Here is an 18,857-nt window from a genome sequence, read left to right as displayed (position 1 = left end):
AAAAATTATTTATTCTGCCCCAAGTGGCCTACATACCTTGTCTTCTTCCCTGATGAAAATGTTATATAAACTCTCAAATCTCACTGCTTTTTGGGCATTCGCTTTTTCTCCTGCAATGCTCCCATGCACATATTAAAAAATGATAAATTTTTATAGCTCTTCTCCTGTTTATTTGCTTGTTGTCAGTTTATATCATAGACCCACTATCAAACCTAAGAATGTGTAGGGAAAGTGATTCCTTCCTTACAATAGTATCATATATAGTAGTTTCGTTGTCCTAAAAATCCTCTGCTCTGCCTTTATAACTTTTAAAAGTATAAGGGCTCCTGAGGTATATTTTTTTAAGATTGAGAACCACTGCATTGTTCCATCCTACTAGCAATCCTGCAATCCCACCCTGATTTTCCAAATCTCTAGAATTGGCATGAGACATCGATTCCAGAGTCTGCAATTCTTCAGGGCCCTCACAACATCTCCTAGCTGTCATCAAGGACCCTCTCCCCATTTGAACGTCCCATTTTTTTCTTCCCCTTTTAAGGGCACTTTGGTCCTTTCATCCAAATTTTGTGTAACAACTTCATGGTCCTGCTTCCTCCAGATCTAATAGCCAGTCCCTTTAAACCCTAAGGGACTCTTTTGTATGCTACAGGGGATGAAAGAGGGAAGAGATAAGAACCTTCTCATTTGTTCTCAGGGCATGTTAGCCACAAAATAAAGGGCCTTTCCAAGGATCTGACTCCTTTCCCCTAACTAGGTGTGTACTCAACCCTGTGAGGAGTTAGGGAGCAGGAAAACAAACCCTGCCTCCTGCTCTGGGTAAGGGGCTCTACCCTGCTAGGTCTCCTGACAATGCTTCTGAGAAGGGCTTCCTGCCTCAGTAGGTTCATGGTCTGAAAAGCAAGAATGGCCTAGAGTAGGTGGGTTCTTTCACAGATTTTAGAAAAGAATGTGAGGAAAGTTGAAAGATTGCAAAATGCCATAAAAGCATCACAGTGAACACCTTTCCAGACATCCCTTAGAATATAAGTGGGGTTCAGCCTCCATCCCTTCACAACTGACCCAGTCCTAATCATTGTGGTTTGTGACCACTATGTGGAGGCAAATTCCGGCTTTTCCCTCTCTGGGAGTTTTTTCACCAATGTTTAAAAAAAAATTTCCCAGACCACCATGCCCAAGGTAAAAAGTACAAGCCATACAAAAAGGCAAAATCATTAGACTCTCAAGGTGAGTTCGTTCACCAAGCAAAACCCTGGACTAACTCTAGGGGCAGGACAGAAATCTGCATCTTTGACCAAATCCTCAAGAGGATTCTATGTGGACTAAAATCTGAGCCTTTCAGCGGAAGGAAAATCAGGGGCCTTAGAGATGCTGAGAGGTTATTTGAAAAACTTTGGAAGAGGGTCGCTTCTGAAAAGGAGGAGAATCCAGATCTTTTCTTTCTTCCTGCTCAGAGAGGGGGCTGACAAAATCAATTATTTCCTGCAGGCTGCCAGCCACCTCTGGTGAAAGGAAGTGGTTGGGCCAGGGAAAAGATGGAGGAAGTTGGAACTAGGCATTACTAATATCCTCCCTATCCCTCATCCCCTTTTCGCTTCCCCCAAGACTGGCACTGGGACCAAGAAAAACTCCAGAGGTTGGAGGTTGGGCAAGTAGATACTTCCGTTGCTGGCTCTAGGAGTGCGTCAGTGACAAGGAGATCTGAAAAAAGAAATTACCAGGGCAGCTTGAAAAGGAGGGGAGATTTCCAGGGGCTTTGTGAAGCAGGTCAATACTGGGAAGGTGGGAGACTCCTTGAAAAAACATTCAGGGCTGCATTTGGCTGCAATCCTACAAATACATTCTTCTCTAAGATCGGATAAACCAGTTTAGAAAATGGGCCATTAAAAAAAAAAAACAGTATTCATAATAGTAGTAATCATGAGTGTCAATAGTGTTGAAACTTTTCTGGAACCCTTTCCTGAGTTGCTTAATGCCCAGAAAAGGAAAATAACAGTATTTAGTAGCCATAAATTATAGGATCAGTTCACTGAGCTAGTGAAGTGATGAGCCAGGGCTTGTTAATTAGTTTTGTTTTGGTCTTTCTAATTAGGTGTTGGGGGGTGTGAGGGGTGTGGGGGGAGTGTGTGTGTGTGTGTGTGTGTGTGTGTGTGTGTGTATTTTCATGATTTTTGTTTGTTTGTTTGTTTGTTTGTTTTGCATCTGGCTCTTCCTGATTAAAAGAAAAAACTTCAAAGAGGAAGGAAGTCACGAAAGCCCCTGATGAATCTGTGTTTATGTTAAAAAATTGCCTTCATAAACCTGAGACAAGGAAACTGTTAGGGAGCAGAGTTAAAAGCAGGGAGGGTCCTACTGAGGCATTTTCATGGTTTTGATGCAGGACAAAGCAAAGTCCTTCGAGTGGGGGAAGAACAAGCTCTGCACTAAGAGAGGAGAGGGCTCTTGGTGGAGAGAGTAGAAAAAATTCAAACACATGCCAAAGTTAGAGTCAAAAGAAAGGGTAAAGGTAAGGGTAAGACTCCATAGACAGAGCACGGTTTCCTCTCAGAGGAAGAGAGTGAGAGCTTAAGGGTGACTCAGAAGGACAGAGACGATGATAAAGACAAGGACAGTGAGACAGAGTTAAACACACTAAGATTAAAGGCACTGAAAGGGACAAAGAGGAAGACGCAGAGAGGGACCCCAAGTGTTTGGGGAATTCAGTTTACATATTATTCTTTAGTTCCTGTGAGTTAAAGTTTAAAGACTTTGTTTACCCATTTTCTTTGATATGGACATACAGAGAGGAAGGATAAAAGTATGTAGCCTGAAAAGCCTGCTGGTAATTCCCAGCCTTTAATCCATAGGTTCCCTATGGTTTTAGCCATAAGGAATGAACGATTTTATTTTGTGTAGGTCACCACTTAAAGACTTCTGTTTTTCCTGTTTCCCCTTCACAGGTGTAGGAAATGGGTTGTTAGCAATCTCAAGCTGAAATCTTTCTTTGTTCTGCAAGTGTCCTCATGGTCTGGCTGCAGGCTGATCAGTATATAGCAGTTTCTGAGCATAGCTTGATTTAACTTTTTAGTTCCGTTGCATTCTCCCTACGTTATGTATGGTGGGCTAAATGCTAGTGTTCAATAAGTCACTGCTGATTTTCCACTAATTATTGTGATAAATACAACTTGTTATAAGGATTAAAATCTAGATGTGTAAGTACAAGTACATAGAAGGATGTTAAGCAACTATACTTTCTGTTCTTAGGGTAAAAAAATTTTTTTAAACCTTAAAAATTGTCATACCTAGAATTTCCCAGGTTGTGTTCAACTTTAAGATTCTATAATTTTATATATCCATTTGAGAATAACTTTGGTTTTGGTAATGAAATAGATAAGCAAACAAACAAAACAAGATGAACTGTTAATTTGCAAGAGAGCAAAAAATTTCAGGAGAGGGCATCTCTTAGCTTTAAATTTAAAAGTGCTTTCTTAATGTGATTTATGATGCTGGGGTTGTTACTAAATTACTTATCTGGTAAAGCCTTGCCTTTTCTAATTGAAAGATGGCTTTCCAGGTCCTTATCCCTGCTGATATCTGCTGTGCAATCTCATAAATTTGATGAAGAGCTGTAGAAATGGCTTTAGGTAACCTAAACTGGGTTCACTGTGCAAATAAAATGTGGCAGTGCTAGGGAACCAACCCTGGGCAGAGTGGTGTGCTCGTAAATATGTAGTAAACAGTTCTCTAAGGGGTCAGTGCCCTGATTTGTAGAGTTTACCAATTTACGTAGTGTAAATACACCTTCCATAGTGGTGTTAGTTTGCCCAGAATTCTCCCAGCATTAGCACTGAATGTGCTGAATCCCAGGGAACGCCTCCTTTCCCAGGAAACAGGACGGTTGTTCACCTAAATGGCTGGTATCAAGCTGCCAACATAACATCACTGAACATGGAGTTTGGAAGTGACGTGCATACCATGTAAGCCTATGAGGAACAGCCTCCAGTACACCACTGCCTGGCAAGTTCTTGGCCAATTAGAAGGGTGTTAGCATGGCCAAGTTGTTGTTCCTATCACCTCTCAATTTATTACTGCCACTCTACTGGTTTCCTGGAGCTGCCATAACAGAGTACCACAGACTGCTGATGTTAAGCACAGAAAAGTATTGTTTCATGGTTCTGGAGGACAGAAAACCAAAATCAAAGTGTGGACAAGGTACTCTTTTGATGGCTCTAGCGAAGAATTTGTTCCACGCTTTTCTGTTAGCTTCTGGTGTCATTCCTTGGCTTACAGCTGCATAACTCCAATCTCTATCTCCACAGTCACATGACATCTCCCTTCTATGTCTCTTTGTCTTCACACAGCCTTCTCCTAAGGACACTAGTCATACTGAATTAGGTGCCCGTGCTCCTACTCTAGCAGGACCTCACTTTAATTTAACTAATTACCTCTGCAATGACCAAATGTTCAAATAAGTTTACATTCTGAGGTACTACAGGTTACGACTGCAACATTTCTTTTTAGGGGAAACACACTTAATCCATAACAACTCCTTCTAACAATATAACAATATTGATTAGGTCTTGATTCAATGCCTTAGAAACATAGGAGTTCTTAAACGTCAATCTGTTTTAAGTATTTTGCCATATATACATGTAATTGAATAAACAAACAAATAAGATTTGCCAATTGTAGAATTCTCTGACTCAATTAAAAAATGCTTTGTATCAACATTCAAAAAGCCATAGCATTCCTATACTCTAATAATGAAGTGTTAGAAAAATAAGTGGAAAAAATAATATCTTTTGTAATTACAACAAAAAGAACAAAATACCTAGGAATAAATTTAACTAAACATGTGAAGGACCTATATAATGAAAACTATAAGACCCTATTCAAAGAAATTGAAGAAAATACAAAGAAATGGAAAGATATTCTGTGTTCTTGGATTGGAAGAATCAACATAGTTAAAATGACCTAAAGCATTATACAAATTTAATGCAATCCTCATCAAAATCCCATCAGCATTTTTAGAACAAAAAATCATCAGATTTGTATGGAAGCAAGCACAAGAGACTCTGAATTGCCAAAGCTATCCTGAGAAAAAAGAACGAGGCCGGAGGCATCACTCGGCCCAACTTCAAATTATACTACAAAGCGACAGTAATCAAAACGGCATGGTATTGACAGAAAAACAGACACACGGACCAGTGGAACAGAATCGAGAGTCCAGAAGTAAATCCATATTTATATGGACAAATAATTTTTGAAAAAAAAAAAGCCAAAAACATACAGTGGAGAAAGGAAATCCTCTTCGATAAATGATACTGGGAAAATTGGAAAGCTACCTGCTAAAGAATGAAACTAGACTGTTGTCTATCACCACACACCAAAATTAACTCAAAATGAATTAAGGATCTATATATAAGACCCAAAACTATAAAATAATAGGAAAACAATAAAAACATAGGAACTGAACTCAAAGACCTTGGACTTAAAGAGGATTTTATGAATTTGACCTCAAAGGCAAGGGAAGTAAAAGTAAAAATAAATGAATAGGACTACATCAAACCATAAAAGCTTCTCACAGCAAAAGAAATCATCGACAAGGTAAAGAGATAACATCTGAATGGGAAAATAGATTTGCCACAATGCCTCTGATAAGGGTCTAATATCCAAAATATACAAAGAACTCATATAACTCAATAACAACAAGAAAAACAAATGATCCAATCAAGAAATGGCCAGAGGACCTGAATAGACACTTCTCCCTAAAGGACATACAAATGGCTAACAAATATTTGAAAAGATGATTAACATCACTAGTTATTAGGGAAATGCAAATCAAAACCACAATGAGATACCATCTCACATCTGTTAAAATAGCTGTAATCAACAGAACATTAATAACAAATGTTGGAGAGAATGTGGAGAAAAACCTTCATACACTGTTGGTGAGACTGCAAATTGGTACAGACACTATGGAAAACAGTGTGGAGGGTCCTCAAAAAACTAAGACTTGATCTACCATATGATCCAGCAATTCCTCTACTGGATATTTACCCCAAAGACTTGAAAACCCATATTCAAAAAGATATTTGCACACCGAGGTTGATAGCAGTACTGTTCACGGTGGCCAGGACATGGAAGCAACCAAAGTGTCCTACCATAAATGATTGGCTAAAGAAGCTGTGGTACATATATACAATGGAATATTACTCAGCCATCAGAAGAGATGAAATACTGCCACAACATGGATGGACCTCGAGATAGTCATGCTAAGCAAAATAAGCCATACAGAAAAAGTTGAAAATCACATGATATCATTTATATGTGGGATATAAACCTAAAAACAACAAATGAACAGGACAAACAAACAGAGACTCATGGACATGGACTATAGTGGTAACCAGAGGGTAGAGGGGAGAGGGAGAGGAGAGGTAGACAGGGAAAAGGAGGTCAAATATGTGGAGACAGAAATCTAACTATGGGAGGTAAGCACATAGTGTAAATATATGCCTTTCTATTAAAGTGCACAGCTGAAATTTATTGGATTTCATTAACCAATGTCACCATAAAAAATAAATAAAAAGGTGATGTTAAAAAATGCTTTGCTAGCGATCTACAGATTCAATGCAATCCATATGAAAATACCAATGGCATTTTTCATAGAACTAAAACAAATAGTCCTCAAACTTCTACAGGACCACAACTGACTCTAAATAGACAAAACAATATTGTGAAAGAAGAACAAAGTTGGAGGAATCATGCCACCTAGTATTAAACTATATTGCAAGCCTATACTAATTAAAACAGCATAGTACTGGCATAAAAACAGGCACATAGATCAATGGAAGAGAATAGAGAACTCAGAAATAAACTCATGCCTATATGGTCAACTAATCTATGGCGAAGGAGGCAAAAATATACAATGAAGTAGAGACAATCTCTTCAATAAATGATTTTGGGAAAAAGGACAAATACGTGCAAAAAAATGAAACTAGATCACCTTATTTCACTATATAAAAAAATACTGTAAATAGATAAAGACTTAAATGTAAGACCTGAAATCATAAAACTTCTAGAAGAAAACATAGGTGGTAAACTTTTTGATATTACTGTCAGCAATATTTTTTGGATATGTAGCCTCAGGCAAGTGAAACAAAAGAAAAAATAAACAAATGGGACCACATTGAGCTAAAAAATTTTGCACAGTGGAGCAAACCATTCACAAAATGAAAAGACAACCTACTGAATGGGAGAAGATATTTGCCAATGATATACCTGATAAGAAGTTAATATCCAATATATATAAGGAACTGATACAACACACACAAAAAATAAAATTTTAAAATGGGCAGAGTCTATGGTCATGCTACCCTAAACAAGCCCAATCCCATCTGATCTCAGAAGCTAAGCAGGGTCAGGCCTGGTTAGTACTTGGATGGGAGACCACCTAGGAAGATCAGGTGCATTAGGTGTAAAATTAAACAAACAAACAAACAAACAAATAAGTAAATAAGGGCCTGTAAAATGACAGGTTCCTTGCAATCTGTGAGGTCAACCAAGGGTTGCCTTGCCTAAAAAAAGAGAGAGAGCCTGAATATACATTTCTTCAAAGAGGAGATACGGATGGTCAATATACATATGAAAATATGGTTAACATCACTAATCATCACAGAAATACAAATCAAAACTATGAGATATCACTGCACACTTATGAGAATAGCTATCATCAATGCTTAAATCAACAAATAACCAATATTGGCAAGGATGTGGAGAAAAGGGGATCCTTGGGCATGATTGATGGGATTGTAAACTGGTGTAGCTACCATGGAAAACAGTATAGAGGTTCCTCAAAAAATTAAAAATTGAGCTACCACATTATCCAGCAATTCCACTTCTGGGTATTTATCTGAAGGGATCTAAAACACTAATTTGAAAAGATATATGCACCCCTATATTCATTGCAGCATTACTTATAATACTCAAGGTATGGAATCCATAAAAATGAATGAAATTTTACCATTTATGGTGACATAGATAGACCTAGAGGGTATTATGATAAGTGAAATAAGTCAGACAGAGCAAGACAAATACTGTGTGATTTCATTTGCATGTGAAATCTAAAAATCAAAATAAATGAACAAACAGAAACAGACTCATAGATACAGAAAATAAGTTGATGGTCTCCAGATGGGAAGGTGGTTAGGGGACTGGATGAAAAAGGTGAAGGGATTAAGAAGTACCAACTGGTAGTTATAAAATAATTAGGGGGTATAAAGTACAGCATAGGGAACATAGTCAATAACATTGTAATAATCATGTACAGTGTCAGGTGGGTCTTAGACTTACCACAGTGATCACTTTGTAAGGTATATAAATGTCTAATTGCTATGTTGTACACCTGAAACTAATATAATATTGTACGTCAACTGTAATTGAAAAATAAATTTAAAAATGATAATAAGTACTTTTTTAGAATTATTTATGAGTGGTAAGAATGAGGGTAAATTTTCATTTTCTTGTACTTATCTGTATTACTTGGGGTTTTTTTTAATCACATAATTTCTACATTTTGACCATTTGTGATGGATCTGGATTTTCAGAGAAGTGAAGCGAGCCAGATTATTCTATTTATTCTGGGAAGGTGAATCACTAGGAGCCAAGCTGATGGAACAGAATGGGGCTCATGGAAAGCAATACAATACAGAGAAGTCACAGAGAGGCCAGAATTGAGAAAGGGAAGACAAACTCTGAAAGTGAACTCAGAGATTCTCCCAACTCCAGCATCTTCCCAAGTAAGTCCCACTGGTTCTATGGGAATAAAAGAATTCTTTGGCCAAGGAGATCTGGTACACACGGCAATCTCTCTCTCCCTTTTGAAAAGTTACAATGCATGCATCTGAGAAATCTTTCCGTACAGAGGCCTGTCTAGCCTAAAATTTCCCAGACATCTGGATTTAGAACTGCGCCCCACCTTTTTTTGCGGAGCACCTATTGTATCTATTGTAACTGGTGTTTTACTCTGCTCTAGTCCAATTCGCATTTTATATATACAAAAATTGAGACCCAGAAGAGTGAACTGAGGTCACACAGCCGGTCCTAGGCAAAGCTAGGACTAAAACCCAGTCCTCCTGGTCATTGATTTGTTACTATACCTGCTAATTCCTGCGTTTCTTCCTGCTCAGTGTTGATGAGGCTCTGTTGGAAGTGTTGGGAAAAGAAAGATAAGTTAGATATTCTCAGAGGACTTAAGAAGAAAGGAGTTAAGCTACACGTAGAGCAATAGAACTATATTTGTTTTGGACAGTTGTTTGGGTGTTTTTTGTTGTTACTTTGGTTTGGGTTTTTTTTATTATTATTATTTGATATCTATGATAATTCTCAAGTGACTTAAATAAATTTTTTAAAATGTTTACTCACTTGGTTGCTCCTTCATAATCTAGAAATCAGCCAAGTTTTGTGCATGAGAAATTGCAGCTCGCATGTTGAATCTCTACTTTATCTCCCTCTGATCTTCCACTGGCTACTAGTAGGACCTTCCCATGAGACATATGTCTGTGCTGACGAAGACCAAATGGTAGGGTTTCCTGTGGATCAAAATGGATTTTTGTTTCTATATTGACTCAAAGCCAAACACTGACAAAGCTCTGCTTTCCCCAGTTTCAGTGTCTACTTATCGGAATCTCTCTTTTTTCTGTGATTACACAAAGTAAGCATTTGCCTTCTTGACTTCTTCAAAAATTTCAGCAGGCCTAAGGGCTCAATTGGGTAAATACAGACAGAGCTATCTCTTCTCTCTGTTGATGGGCACCTGTCATGAAGTCACACTTGCCACCATCGTGTTCCGGCACCACACAGCCACCAGCACCCACACCTAGAGCTGAGAAACAAGAGCCTCAATAGAGCATCCGGATGTGAAGAGGGTAACGTGCTGGAGGCACAAATGAGAAAAGTCATTCTGACAAACTCACTTTGAGCACCTATTGTGCACACTGTTGCACTCCTCTCAAAGTCCACAGTTAGAAAGGCAGAGGCTCACATGACTTTGATCTAAAACTCAAAATAGTGCTTGAAAAAAGGATTAAAATAAAATACCATATGAGCTCAAGAAAATCAGCAATTGCTTTTGATTTAGGGGAAAGTTGGAGAAGAAGGCTTCGAAGGATGAGTACAATTGTGGCAGGTGGAGAGGGGTGGAGGATAAAGGCACTCCAACAAAGGGGTCAGCTGGAGAGAGAAGTGGGGGCACTCTGGGTAGGGGGAAGACTTTAGCAGAGGTGAACCAGGAAGAACATGGATCCAATAAATAAGTAGAGAAGCCTGTTGCTAGAGTTGGGGAGCACTGGGTGGACAGGGGATGGAAAAGATAGATAGGAACTAGATTGTAGAGGCCGTAAATCTGTAGATAAGGAGTTGAATCACACTCCTGTATCCCTGCTCCATACAGCAATTTTGGGGAAGGAGGAGATATGCATATAAATTACATGGCTTTATTAATTATTGTCCTGGAACTGTTACATTTAAAAAAACTAAGATGTTATGCCATCTATTAAATCTGTACCTTCTACCACAATTAGTAAAAAGCCACAGCTAGTTTGAAGAATTTTTTAAAATTGTTATTCATGGTGTTGGATTGCTTATGACTTAATATTTTTATCAAGTCTTATATGAGGCTTTGACATGCAGAGAAATTAAAAGTTATTTCTCAGACTCAATCTACTTATGTAACATTCTATGGTTAGCATTTAATTATTTCTCCTCTTTTTAAAAAGTATTTGTTTTTCTTCTAAACATGGAGAATTTGGAGGTATGGGAATAATATCAGATCTATGTTTTAAAAAGATAATCGAGATAACTGTAAAGTCATTGTTTATGATGAATTGGATTAGATGGAGAGAAACTAGAGGTGAAAATACTAATTTGAGACCTAGCTTACTTGCTTGCTTTCATTCATTCCTTCAGAAAATCTTTAGGATTATTTACAGTGTTCCAGGCACTGTTCTGGGCATCACAAATATAAGAGTGAAGAAAATTTATGAAACACCTGGTCTCCTGGAGCTTTCTTTCTTCTAAGGAAATACAGGCAATGGACATATGAATTCATACTGTTAGGTATTGATAAGTACTAAGAAGGAAAAGGAAGTAGGTGAGAAGGATAGAACATGCTGGGTGGAGCTTGTTTTCTTTATTTTTTTATTGTGGTAAAATGTACATTACATAAGTTTACTTGTTAACCATTCTTCAGTGTACGATTCAGTGACATTAAGACCATTCACATTGTTGTACAACCATAACCATCATCCATCTTCAGAACTTGTTCGGATGGAGCTCTTTTTGATAGAGTAGTTGAAAGCTTCTTAACACAGTAGCCTCTGAGAAGCCAGAATGAAGAGTGAGTGTGGGCTTTGAGCTCAGGGAAGCATAGTCCATGCCCTGGAAATGGTAGGACTATCACAATAGCCTAGCTGAGAGCTGATACAATAAGGTTTGGTGTGGCTGAAACCCCAGAATACGAAAGAGAATTACTTTCTCTTGAAAGTAAATCATTTAGTAGAAAGGCAAATTGCATACCCAGGAAGAGAGAGACGATTCAGTGCTAAGCACAAGATCTTTAATCCTGAAGAGGATTTCATATCTGCCCTGGGATCCTGCATCAAAGAGTGCTTGGTGGTTGTGCATGCAAATTTATGAACATGTGAAGTGTACTGATTTCCATTTTGAGTTATAGGACTTTCTTTCATCAGATATAAATAAGGAGTCATGAATTTCCTTTGGAATGTCCTTTGGCCTATTGGTATGTTTCACCTGCCACAGGAGCAATTAATCAAACATTATTGAGTACATTCCCTTTTTCTGGGTACAGAGGACAACAGGGAAATGTCTGTATCTCCTTTATTTGGTCAACAGAAATACCTTCAAACCTTAATCCATTCTCCCAATCTAATAATTTTATGATCCATGAAAACTTTATGTGTTCTGCATTCTGTACCTGATTCCTATTCAATGAAAGATCCAAATCATGACTTCTGACTTATCTGGATATTCGAAAAATGAACTTGCTGTGGTACTATCTACAGAGGTCACAAAACCAAGTCCTGTGCCACAGCCACATAAAAGAAATTAGGAGATACATGAAAGAAAAAAAAAAGTTCCCCTTTTACTCTTCTAAGTTACCTTGCCTGAAAACTTGCAGAGAAACTTGTTTGCCTTAGGTGGATATTTGTTTTATTGATAAGAAAAGCAATAAGGAGAAATGGAATTGTTCTGTCTGTTAGGAGGGGCGGCCCTTATAAATATAGGCAGAGCCAGTGCAAATTCGTAGTGTAAGAATTTTGGAGTTTGTATAATGAGTTTACAAAATTTTCTACAAGGCTGATATAGCATGCAACAGTTAGGGTATGATATAGTACATGTTTTTGCAGGAAAAGCAGAAACTCAATCATTTATAAGTGTCATGAGTGCAATTTGACATGCTGAATAACCCATCAATAACTGTTCATCTCCCTGAGGTTTAATGTAATTAATCTATTAATTTTATTTAATAAACTTATTCATTTTATTTCCCTGAGGTCTACCATCCTTTAAAACACTTGGGCCATATGTTTTGGAATTGAGTTTTTCAAACGTATGTTATACATACTGTACAGCATGACATAATACTTCTAGAAGAATCAGGGGGGCACCCCATAATCAAACCCTTGGATATATCCCCAGTGAAATGAATGAATATTTATATCAATTAGAACAAGACCATAAATAGACTTATGACATCAGTTCAGGTCAGATATTGCTTCCATTAGTTCAAGCACAAAACTTTTGGTTTCTGAGACAAAGTTTTGAAACTACAGAATTGTGACTAAGGAATTGTGAATCTATATAAACTTCCTGTGTATAATTCTAAAAAGCAAAGAATTGCTTGAACTAATTTTATAAGTGGTTACAACGTTATGAATCAAGAATCTGGATCTGAGAAGGAATAAATTACTCAACATCACACCCCTCCCTACACAGTGGATGTGTCTGTAATTGGAGGTCTTTTGTTGGAGGGTATTCAGTGTATATCAGTGAGACCTGAAAACACATAAGTGAGAACTAATATGCATTTCCTGGGTGTTTTTATCTGGCTAACCAGAAGACAGAAACCCTATGAATCATATACAACAAGGCAGGTGTAGGCCACAGGCAACAGATATCTCCCAAGTGAGTTTGAAAGGATCTTATTACCCCAGATCCTAAGGGGGTTGTTGCCTTGTTGCCTTGGGAACCACAGGTAAGGATAATTAACTCAGCTCATTGTAGTGACTCTTCAGTTCTTGATACAATTTCTGGCAGACATGGCTGCCTAACAGTTGCCAGAACCACAGTCAAAACATATATCTTTAGTCTATGGCCATGCCACCTTGAATATTACTGATCTCGGCTGATCTTGGAAGCTAAGCGGGGTCAGGCCTGGTTAGTACTTGGATGGGAGACCTCCTAGGAAGACCAGGTGCTGTAGGCGATAAAACACAAAACGTATTTCTTCTGGAAGTTTAGTGTGGCACCTGTGGCTGCTCCATCACTGAGGGAGTATGTGGACCATGCATTCCAAACAGGCCACACACTGGACTACCTCTGGTTTCCAGCTCATGTGTTTCAGATTAGCAAGTGAAAGGCAAAGCAACCTGGACAATGTGATTTGTAGGATGGCTTGGGAGCCAGGTAAGTAACCTTTTGTTTTTTCCTCACTGTATTTACTAGTAAAGAAACCTATAGAACTTTGTTGACAGGAGAATTTAGTCATATCAAGAAATTAATATTTTACTTTTGACTTATTATTCATACAGGAAATCATATCATGATAAGACAATTCCATTTTTCAATTCAACATGTGTTATTTATTAAGCACATATTATGTGTCACTGTGCCAGACATAAGCTTCATCTGAAAAGAGTTTAGAGGCTAGAGTATTTTTGTGGCTTATGTTGAGTTATAACTAGGAATAGCTTTAGGACCCAATTTTGACTAATATAAGCAGAAAAGCTTATAAAAAAGTTTATAGCAGACTCAGGTAGTAGACTTTTGCAGACACTATACGCTAAATGCCTGAAGGTGAAGGAACCATCTTGGTCCCATAAGAATCAAAACCTGAGGCAAAGACAGCAGGGCAGAAAGAGTAGTAAAGCTTTATTCCATTTTTAGTCTTAGAGTTGCTATACCCAAACTGGACTGCCTGCCTCCAAATAAATATTTTGTGATCTAAAATAAAATGAAGGCCCATCTTGTTTGGCCAATGTGGCTGAGATTCTGTTTTTTGTAATCAGTCATTATCCTTATACAACAACTTTCTAGGATTTTTTGTGTGTGTGTGTATATATATATATATATATATATATAATTTCTAACACTAAAAATAATCTATAAAGCAGGTAATATTATCCTCATTTTAAAAAGGGAAAACAGGTTCAAGTAGGTCCACTGAACTTACTTCAGTCGTATAACTAGAAAGTGACCACACTGGGACATGTGCCCAGGTCTGTGGGACTCCAATCCCCAATCTCCTGTACCACATGCCTCTCTCTAGAGTTCTTGGATTTGGCAGAAGAAGAGACTCCTCCAAGTCTCTTTTTTATTTTTCATTTTATTTTTTAGGCAAGGCAACCCTTGGTTGACCTCACAGATTGCAAGGAGCTTATCAGCTTACAATCCCTTTTTTTTTTTTTTAATTTTTTTATGCCTACAGCACCTGGTTTTCCTAGTTGATCTTCTATCCAAGTACTAACCAGGCCTGACCCTGCGCAGCTTCTGAGATCAGATGGGATTGGGCTTGTTCAGGGTAGCATGACCGAAGATCCTCCAAATCTCTTTTAAAAGTACATATTGTTAGAAGACCTTGAACCAACAGACTTAACAAGCATTTATAAAAAAGAAGAATGTGTTAGCTCAGATCCTAGGGCTTTTCATGATACTTTTCCTTTTTGCACAATTGCTTTCGGCCTCTGTTCATTCATCTGCATGCCAAGCTGCAGCTGTCCTAACACACTACTTACGATTTTGCTTTTTGCAACTAACAATAGTATTTCTTGATATTTATGTCCATCTCACAATATTTTAAATTAAAAAAATACTGAATGCAATCTATAAAATGAGAAAAAGGAGGGAGGGTCAATCTGTTATCACTACCCCAAATAAAATTTAGTTTGCACTTTGGCTTAGTTTTGTTCTTGTCCTTTTGCCTATGCATTTCAGTTTTGCATAGTGGTAACCAAAGTTTGTGGATTTTGTATTCTTCCATTTACATTTAATATTACATTATAATTATTATCCACAAGCTCTGTGAGAGCAAAACCTTCAGTTTTTGTTCATCATTGTGTCACCTGTGCTTAGCAGGATACAGTAAGTATTTGTTGACTGAATAACTATTGCTATATACTTCATAGTTAACATATATAGACCCATATAATGTTCCTTTTAGTGAATATGACTTAATTTACTTAACTTTCCCTTAATTGTTGGATATTTCCATTATTTTCAATTTTTTGCTCTTATGAATAATGTATTGATGAAAAGTTTTATGGATACAGTTTTGTCTGAATTTGTACTATTTTCTTAAGCTAGAGATCCCGGGGTAAAATGACAGGGTGAAATGATTTTGGCATTTTTACAAGCATTTTTAAAAAATGCTTTTTGACAGGCAGGAGCAGTTTACACTGGCGATACCAATGTAGCAGTTTCACCACACCCTCACTTGCTCTGGTTTTTTAACGGTTTTTAATAACACTGTATGTAAGATTGCTTTATTTCTGCATCTTCTCAATTGTTTCTTATATTTGCCCTTTTCCTTTCCTACTTGGTGAGATTTGGTTTTTATGGTCAAGGATCTTTTTGTGGTCTTTGTCCAGCTATAGTCTAGTGATAATCAGCATCCTGGGGTCAATGCCCACATGAATAGTTGTGCAATTACTCTTTTCTTGCTGCACTTGTTCAATGTAAATGACATATTTCTTCCGGTAATCCTGGACTACTTTGGCAATTTGCTGCCCTTTGTAGTGTCCTCGCATATCCTTTTGGATGGTCATGGACTGAACATTGTACATCTATCTCAGATCTTTGGAAAGAGAAGACATAACCTTCCTGTGGATGTGGGAAGGTACACTGAAATGCCTTTTATGGTTCTTGCTCCATTCAGAAGTTACAAAGGGATCGAACTTCATATTGGCTGCAGCCACTTCAGCAATGGCTGCTTTTGTTGTTTTTAAATGGTTGCTACTGATTTAAGTGGAAGAATCCCTAATGAATTAGCATGCTTATGTAATCTCGGTTTAGTGTCACAGGCATATTATACCAAACAAGTGCCCATTAAAATGTGAGCCCATTATTGGTCATGTTGCAAATACACCAACCATTATCTGATGCATAACAAGCACAGGCACCATTCAGCTGTATCTCAGCCTCTAATTTCTCTGAGTGGTCCATGTAACTGGCTTACATCATACCACTTGTGATTATTACAAAACTATTATTTTATTGTTTAGAGCTTTTTGAGCATCCTAATGAGAAAGATGGTTTTTACATTAGATACTCTAAGTAATCATATCCTTTTCTTCTATAAAGTCATTCAATGAATTTATCTCTATTCATATTTCTCTATTTCTATCTCCATTTTTCTCCTTGAAAATTTATAGGCAATCTCAGCTTCAGAGGAACTATGCTTTTCATGTGCATTTAAAATTAATATTCAGTACAGGCTTAACTAAAACCACAGTGATCTTTGGACTGTTAACAAGTGATCAACATAAAGTACTATTTCTTTATGAGCTGTTTGCCAAAGTCCAAATAAGTAACGCTGAATGCCATAAAGCAGGCACTATACCTCTTAATTGATATTTTCTTACAAAAACTTCCAAAGTTTTGGCCATAGAAACAATGAATCTAGAAGTAACCCCTGGCTTTTCACAGAGTTATAAATTGCACAATTTAAGGTATCACAACAAAATATGTGGACTATAAAGTGTGTTAAAAGGGATCAAAGTAATTAACCCAGTGCCTGCTGAGTGAAGAGAAGGAAACATCTTTGGCCATTCCTTTCGCCTTTCCTCTCAACACCATGACTGGTAGCTACACTTAAGGTGTTTATTTGCCCCATTTCTGGCACTGCTTGGAGAGAAGGTGGGCTGCTGTCTGCCTTGGCCCTCTGTAGGAGGGACCTGGGATTCAAGTGGAATAATTTGTTAATCAATTAGCATGCTTATTGGGGGATCTCCAGGCCCCTCAGCAGCTCTGCCCTCAGGCCAGGACAGGTGTGACTAGGGATGAGGCCAGGGTAGAGTGTTGAAACAGCACTTAGCAGGCTTGTGACCCATGAAACCTGTTTCTGACCAGCCTGTTTCTGAGAGCTGCAGTTATCCCCAGTCTTCAGGAAGTACCAGGGTGCTGAGACCAAGATCTCTTATCAAGTCCCCATCGAGACAGATATTCTCCATCCTCTTAGGATCACTTCGAGGGTCGACCAGAAGATATTGGGCAGATCTTCTAGTCCACCCAACATTTGTTTTACTTTTGCTTTTGATTAAATTCAAAACAGTACCCAAAAAATGCAGTCTTCACCGCCATTCCCCCATTCCCCTAAATCACAGCCTTTTTCACTCACCTTTCCTGTTAACCACTGCTGCCAAGATGCTGAGCATCCTTCAGCCCTTTTTCTACTCATTTACATATGCATGTGTGTATTTAATAAATAAACAGGTTCATACATATGTATTATTCTGCAACTTGCTTTTTTCCTTAGCAATGGGTCTTGGAGAATTTTGCATATTGGTTCATATAGACTAGCTTTCTCTTTTTAACTGATGGAGAATATTCCTCAGTCAGCAGATATACTTTAAAAAGTTATGACCCCCAATTCAGACAAAACCAAGAAAGACATCCAGATGTCATTTCAATTCAATTCTAGCCCCCTCATTTTTATACAGGAAAAATTTCAAAGAGACAAAATAGTAGAAAGACTAGCACAGCGAATGACTTCAAAATACTTAGAAGGCAAAACCCCTGAAAAACATGGAATGATATATGTATTTCCATGGTGGATAAAAAGAAGACTCACTCTTTTTGTCCAAAAATTCTGATCTTGTGATAATTTGACATATTATCTCCAAAGTTTGCTTAAAAAAAAATAATTGTCTGCCTAGAGAGTGGGCATTGTTTTATTCAAAGAAAAATTTAAAATCAAATATGGTAATGGAATATTACATAGCAGTAAAATTGGATGAAATATATAGCTATAGTGAACAACCTGAATAAATCCTAGAGATAATTCTATTTTTATAAAACTTAGAGGTAATTCTATTTTTATAAAACTTAAGAGATAATTCTATTTTTATAAAACTCAAAAGAAGCAAATCTATAATAATACATTGTTTATGAAGATTACATGTTTTGGTAAAACTTTCTTTTCACTTGACTGCATAACTTAATAGTGATTACCTTAAAATGGATGGAGACTTAGGATTTGGTTCATGTGGCATGGTCAAAAGCATTGGCAATGTTCTATCTGTTCTATTGATTATGTGGCAGGCTCATGTATTCATTTTATCATATGCTCCCAAGCTCATATAGATGTTACATATATTATTTGGTATGTATCATTGATTACATAAGAAAATTTTATAAGTAAAAATAAAAGCTAAACTTACAAAATAGAATAGCAAAACGTGTAAAATTAAAGCCTAAAGAAGAACCAGGGTTTGAAATTTATAACTTTCACTTATTGAATATTCCTCGTGGAACCAAAGCAAACCTCTGAATAGTTCACACAGAAAGCTACCCTGAAAGGGACCCAAATAAATGTCACACATTGTATGGATGTACCATTGTTTATACAGCCATTCTTTTGATGGCAT

General features: G+C 37.4%; 3 pseudogenes; 2 read left to right on the top strand and 1 right to left on the bottom strand.

Moving 5' to 3' along the window:
* Window positions 1-7,335: 7,335 nt before the first annotated feature.
* LOC118600597 lies at window positions 7,336-7,454 on the top strand (annotated as a pseudogene).
* A 5,907-nt stretch (window positions 7,455-13,361) lies between these two features.
* Window positions 13,362-13,480, top strand: LOC118601464 (annotated as a pseudogene).
* Window positions 13,481-15,755: 2,275 nt separating this feature from the next.
* LOC107505406 lies at window positions 15,756-18,088 on the bottom strand (annotated as a pseudogene).
* Between the last annotated feature and the right edge of the window lie 769 nt (window positions 18,089-18,857).

Source organism: Rousettus aegyptiacus, unplaced genomic scaffold, assembly GCF_014176215.1.
Source record: "Rousettus aegyptiacus isolate mRouAeg1 unplaced genomic scaffold, mRouAeg1.p scaffold_m13_p_3, whole genome shotgun sequence".
Lineage (NCBI taxonomy): Eukaryota > Metazoa > Chordata > Mammalia > Chiroptera > Pteropodidae > Rousettus > Rousettus aegyptiacus.
This window is presented reverse-complemented; position numbering and strand designations above follow the sequence as displayed.